Below are 6,416 nucleotides of genomic sequence, written 5' to 3'. Positions count from 1 at the left end.
GACATTTTCACTGTTCTCCCGCCTCATTTGTAGACACGCCTTCCAGAGATCCAAGTCCCCTCCTCGCACTTAGACCTTACAACTGAGAAGAAGGAGAATCAGGCACTGACTAGCCACTGTCACACCGATGACGGCGGTCCACCGGGAATCCATTTTCACCCCCGAAAGAATACGTTTGTCAGCATTTTTTAAATTTTTTTTCTTATTTTTGTTAGTTTGTTAGGTGTTGTTTGCATAGGGAGGCCAATTTTCGGCGAGCATTTAATGCCGCCGTGCGTGCGGAGCACAAATGCAGAGCCCTGTACAAAAGGGAGAAGAATGGGAGAAAAAATGATATAGAAGAGAGAACATCTTAAGCAGGAGAAGTAATTCACAAGTATGTAGAAAAGCAAAAGATTAGTGTTGGGGGTGGCGGAGATGGACGTAGATGAATTTGTGAGGTGGCGGACCCAGCACTGGGTGGGTGCAGATTAAAGAGTGAGGCGTCAGTGTGAACCTTAGACAGATGGCAGCGCCTCAGCAATAAGGGGGGAGGTGGGTGCAGAGAAAATCCAGCGATGCGACCTGCAGGAGTAAAAATTGCGCGCATTGTTGTTTTCATTATCTTCCTTCTGTCATTTCTTGAGCCTTCTATCTTTGAAATGAAAGGAAGGAGAGGGGAGGGCAGGAAAAAGCAGAGGAACATAGAGGAGGAGAAGAGGGGAGGACTAGGGTAAAAAAAAAAACCTGTGAAATTAATCTTTTGTACGGGTCCTGATGGAGCAGAGACATGCACAGACAAAAGGTGGACTGGGAGAGGAGCCCGGTGATTGATGAATAAAGTAAAGGTGTCAGAAGTGTATTATGTAAATGAGTGGAGCCAGACAGCATCGCAGGTAAGGAATGAGAGAGGGGAGTGCAGGGCACATGTCACCACGGCCATCGCTCCCCCAGCGTCAATCCCACGCCATCTTTCATCTAGTCAGACAAGCCTGGCTTGCAATCTGCCTGCCGCCGCAGTAGAGGCAGCGCGGGGAGGCTGGAGCGGAGCCCAGGGAGCCACGGCGACCCAAATCCGGGGCGGAGCGGCCGCTCGTCCGGTGGGGAGCAGCGAGGCGCTTCGTGTGAGTGCATATTCACAGGGCAGCGTCTCCTACCGTTGGGCGGCAGGCGAAGGCAGAGCCATGACGGCAGAGATGAGGACTTGACAATTTATACTGAGCGTAAAGGCTGTTAGTGCTCCTGGGATACTGCCAGCCTTATTTACTTCTTTCAGGCTTAGTGGGAAGAGCAAGCTAAACTGTATGGGGAATGCTTTGTTAGTACAAACACACACACACACACACACACACACACACACACACACACACACACACTGAACACTGAATATTATTTAAAAGATCATACTGTATATTTGTCATTAATTTCCAAAATCCTCTTTCTCTCTCCAAAATTCAACATGCATACTAACATGCAATACCAAGTGTGTAATAAGTATATAATACTTATTATGTAATACTTATATAATAATAAGTAGAATATAACAGAAAAAAATAACAGAAAAAGTATTATAGTAGCATAGTATTATAGTGTTAGTATAGTATTATAGTAGTCAAGTCAAATTATTATGAACATATAGTAGATAAATATACCAGTGTTCCAGTGTATGAAAGCGTGTTGATTTGTTTCTCCAAGCTTGCTGGGGAGCAGGTGACCCAGCAGAGGTGTGGGCAAGGTTCATACTGGTGCTGACGGCTTTGGCTGGTCTTATTACACCCACGGTACTGCAGCAGCGGTCAAGCAGACTGAAGGGCAGCACATTATGCTCTGCAATAATTTGATCGAGTCCTTGCAAAGTCATCAATTGGACTTGCCAACCTGTGTAATAGAGTTGCCATTCTAGACTACTTGGGATAGTTGTTTCTGTAACTATAGGAATACACCTGTTCTCTGGACAAAAAGTATAGCTTTCCCCCTACCGCCTTCAGTTAGGCAGGTGACAATATGTATCATTTATTGCCAATTACTATTGGATAATCATTGTCTACATGACACCGGTGTGTCCCACTGTCTAGAGTAGAAACAGAGATCTTTTGTAATCATCTCACCCACCTCCTGACCATCTCCCCACCCACAAAAATAAACCCAGATGAGACATCTCAGACTCCAAACAATGCCGGATGTCGACGATTTTCAATGGAACGGCACTTGAAGTTCACAAGTGTCTGTTTACGTATGTTCACCATCCTCATGCACCGCCAAAAACTGGTGCTTTCGCCTAATACTCCTGTTTTTTTCAGATAATACTGCTGTTTTCAATGTGTGAAGTTTCTCCAAGATCTACAGGCCTGGGAATCTGAAGTGGCTATCAGCACTGGGCGATGCTGTGTAAGATCAATGTAACACGTTAAAATAGATTTTTAGTTTGGTTCCAGATTAAAACAACAGTTCTTGCAAGATTTGTTTTGAAGTTCTTGTTTTAAGTGTATTGAAAATTTCACTATGAAGTACCTCATGCTGATGACATGCTGATTTATTTACCTTTTCTTTTTTTTAAAGGCCCACAATAGTAGGAGTTGGGCAGGGCTGGGCCCCCCCCGTGAACGCCCACCCTCTATCTCCCACTCCTACGCACTGCCGTCTGTAGCAGAACAGCAAAAGTAATGCATCACATATGCATGGTCACAGAACAATGGAGAGGGTTTAAGAGAAATTGATGACGTCCCTACTTTAACTCTACGCCACGCGGCAGTCTTGGGTGATTGAAAATGACAGAGATGTATAGGCTTACCTCGTAGAGAAGGCGCAGCTAATTGCCAGCTCTTGTCGTGTCTCTCTAGCGCTATGTGAGTCACGGAGGATAACTATCTCAAATGTGCACTGTTTGTTCAACGCTGAGGAGGCTATTTTCATCAAGCGCCTCATTATTAACGGGTTCATAAATAGACGAGGCCTAATATTCCTCTCTGTGCGTGTTTGTTGCACATCTGCGAAGGACAGCGTGTCTGTCTTTAAGGAATGAAAGCGCAAGGCCCGGGAGAGGGTCAATGGCAGGGAAACTGTGAGGTTGGAGTCTGTCAGGCACAATCTGGGTTTCAAACTCACTTTATTAATTTAATCATGACAAAGCAATATTCCAGAACCCACAAAGTGCTTTGCTTCACATATTTACATTCTAGACACATATATGACAGATTAAGTCATACTGAAGCCAAATACACTTAATCACTTGCTGTATATCATCCTCAATACCTGGAGGATCACACAGACGCAAACATACCAAAATTCCCTGCTACATTTTTTAGTGGGCTGAATGTGCTTTGAGTCTAATGTACTGTTTACACACACTCAGCTGCCCTTGAAATAGTACATTTGGTCAATTAGATCAACGGGCTACTGAGCTACTGTCTATAGTACTCTAGACCAACAGAAAGGCTGTACAGACAAGCCAAGTTGATGGCAATGACATTATCGTTTTGAATTTGACCAATCGACTACTAAATGGTAGGCAAAGCATCTACGAAGCACAGCTTTAAAATAATACAGCATTTATTTTTTTTAGAGAGGTGCTTGTGTACACGTTTTAACTAACGATGGACGATTACCTGTGGAACTCTCAGGTCAGGAGGTTGATTCAATACATTTTTGTAACTTTTTCTCCAATCCTCTGAACTACATTTCACACCAGGCGATTTCTGGGACGCCACAATTTGAATGTCTGCATTATGACTTATAGCCACGGCAACGTGGCAACATTAACAACTACCTCACAGTAAAACACAAGACTGTCAAATATGGGACATCTGCACACAGTCCAAGCACCCACAAGATTGAGGGGCTCAGTCCCAAACAACATATTCATGTGCAGCTTAGCAGGAGCTGTGGCAACCAAACATCTCCTGGAGAATCCAGAGGAAATATTTCTGCAAATGATATCTCAAATTCTCAAATGCCAATGACTTATTACCACATGAATTATGGTGTTCTATTTAAGGTTTATTTAATCATTTAATAGGTCGTTTAAACACATAAGCTCAGTCAACTATGTGCTTTTAATATTCCTGCTTAACTGCCATTGTTGTGTTCCTCTTCCTTTATTCCTCAGCTTTGTCGTGACGCTGTCTTGCCATCCCTCCATCGTGCGCCCCTTTTATCTCAGTCTGCTCCATCTCCTCTCTCCCTCCGGACAGTCTTTTTGGGTGTTGCAAATGGCTGAGCTAGTTAAATCTACCCACCTGGCTATTTTTCAATAGAGACATTTCTTTATTCAGCTCAGAAACAACATGCAGCTCGCGCGCTCTCTCTCTCTCTCTCTCTCTCTCTCTCTCTCTCTCTCTCTCTCTCTCTCTCTCTCTCTCTCTCTCTCTCTCTCTCTCTCTCTCTCTCTCTCTCTCTCTCTCTCTCTCTCTCTCTCTCTCTCTCTCTCTCTCTCTCTCTCTCACGCCCGCGATTGTGCGTTGGTGGGCGTCTCTCTCCCGCGCACGCGCGCCGTGCTCTCAGTCCTTTTCACGCCACGGCGGCGGCGTGCACCTTGCGCATTACCGCCAAGTGACAATATCCTCCTTCAGATAAATGCCCTAAATGAGGAGGGATTTACATACAACGCGCGCCACGCGGCTCCCGGCCGGCGGGTGCGTGGGGGTGCTCGGCATGCGAGCGAGGCACGCTGCTGAAGTGGCTCTCCAGCGGGACGGCCATTAGCGCCGTCTCAGAGTAATGGCACGAGGAACGCGGCCACGCCGCCGACTTCACTCCTCGCTTCGCCAACCCCCCCGGTGTTAACCAAGCGCGCTCATGTCGTAGCGCCAACCCGGAGGAGGAGAGGGCCTTTACACCGCGGCACGTTACGTGCAAAACACGCGCGCATTTCCAGACTTGCTCAACAACAGGATTCGCGTTCTGGCGCCTCGGTCGATCTCGCGCAAGCGCGCACTGAGCTGGCACCTTCACCTGCCCAGCGCCTATGCCCCGTCTGCAGGATGCTCGGGTCGAGCGTACGATGTTTTGCTGCATTTGTTTGCTGTTTTGCCGCGTGCAGCACTCTAATTAAGTGGTGTCCTTACAAAAGAGCATTAGCCCACCTGCATGTAGCACTTAGCTGAATCCGAGAGGGACCTGCTAAATGAGCTCACTAGCTGATTGATGCATGGCTGTTGACTGGCAAGGGCATGGCCAGTGGAGGACTGGCTTTTTAAAGCATTCGGCTCTTACGCAGGGTAATGGCGCAGATTGGCACAAACTATGTAAATGGAACAAAACACAGACTGTTAGGTATACTGTTTGTTTTTGCTGTCACCTTGCTAATGAGGGGTCTTCGCCCAAAACGATATACACACGGCCGCCCGCGTCACTGAAAGTAACCCCGCAAGCACGACAGATGAAAACACTTTAAAAATCCCTTTCCCTAATGCAAATGACTTTCTCCGTAGTCTTCAGAGCCACGAGCGCTTATTTGCTTTTATTTTGCTCTGAAAAGGACGCGAAGCGTCCCATCGATCTGAGTATTTTTACTTGGGCACGTTCCTTCACTCCGCACTCCTTTCAAAGTGTCGAGAAATGTCTTCACTCACTCCAAACCCCCGTGAAAGTATCGATGAGCCGCTACTGCATTTGAAAGCCACTGTCTGGACAGTACTTAGCTCATTGTGTGGAGAGGCTCTCCTCACTTCATCTCGTTACTATTGAGCCAGACATCCCATGAAACCCACCTATTACAGAGTCAATAGCTGCTGTTTGTCCACATGCGCGGATCATTATTCGACTCGGATTCTTCTCTAGCCAAGCGCTTAATTAAGACGCAGAGTCCGCTGCCTGTGCTACTGAACTGGAGGAGAATTATTGTGCAGGAGAGAGCTTGGTATTGTCGATGTCCCTCTCACAGTCTTGCTGCCAAAATAAAACAAGGGCAACAATCGCGGTTTTTGACTGAGGGAACAATGAGTGATTTTGTCACTGGAGGTTGTATAAGAAATCCCACTCTTCTACCGTTCATTAAAGCAGTTTGTGTTATTATTATTATTATTTTATTTTTACTTATTTTAGAATTTGCAAGACCTTTTAGAAAAGAAAGGTAACATATTGTGGCGTGCGAGGAGTTCTCACTCATTTAAGATGACCTTATGTAAAACGTTTTGCACGAGTACCTTCTGTGTGTTTCCCTGCTTTTGAGTTCTGGTGTAGCTCAGTCCAGTGACTCTAATTTCATGCATTGTCTCTGCTTCTGTGATCTGACGTACCACCTCCATACACAAGCGCTGTGGAATTAACACTGACTCTGCAGCTGATCTATGCGTAGAGATATTTTATGTCAGCAGTACAGTAGCGGAAAATGAGACCGTTTGAGACCAATGACAAGATGCACATTCTGTAGGCAACACATTCATAATTCTTTTTGTTTCTTCTGCTCTTCGTTTTTTGTTTTTGTTTTGTTTTTTCAA

Source organism: Electrophorus electricus, chromosome 11 (assembly GCF_013358815.1).
Source record: "Electrophorus electricus isolate fEleEle1 chromosome 11, fEleEle1.pri, whole genome shotgun sequence".
Classification (NCBI taxonomy): domain Eukaryota; kingdom Metazoa; phylum Chordata; class Actinopteri; order Gymnotiformes; family Gymnotidae; genus Electrophorus; species Electrophorus electricus.
The sequence above is the reverse complement of the archived record's forward strand: the minus strand, read 5'-3'. Positions refer to the sequence as shown.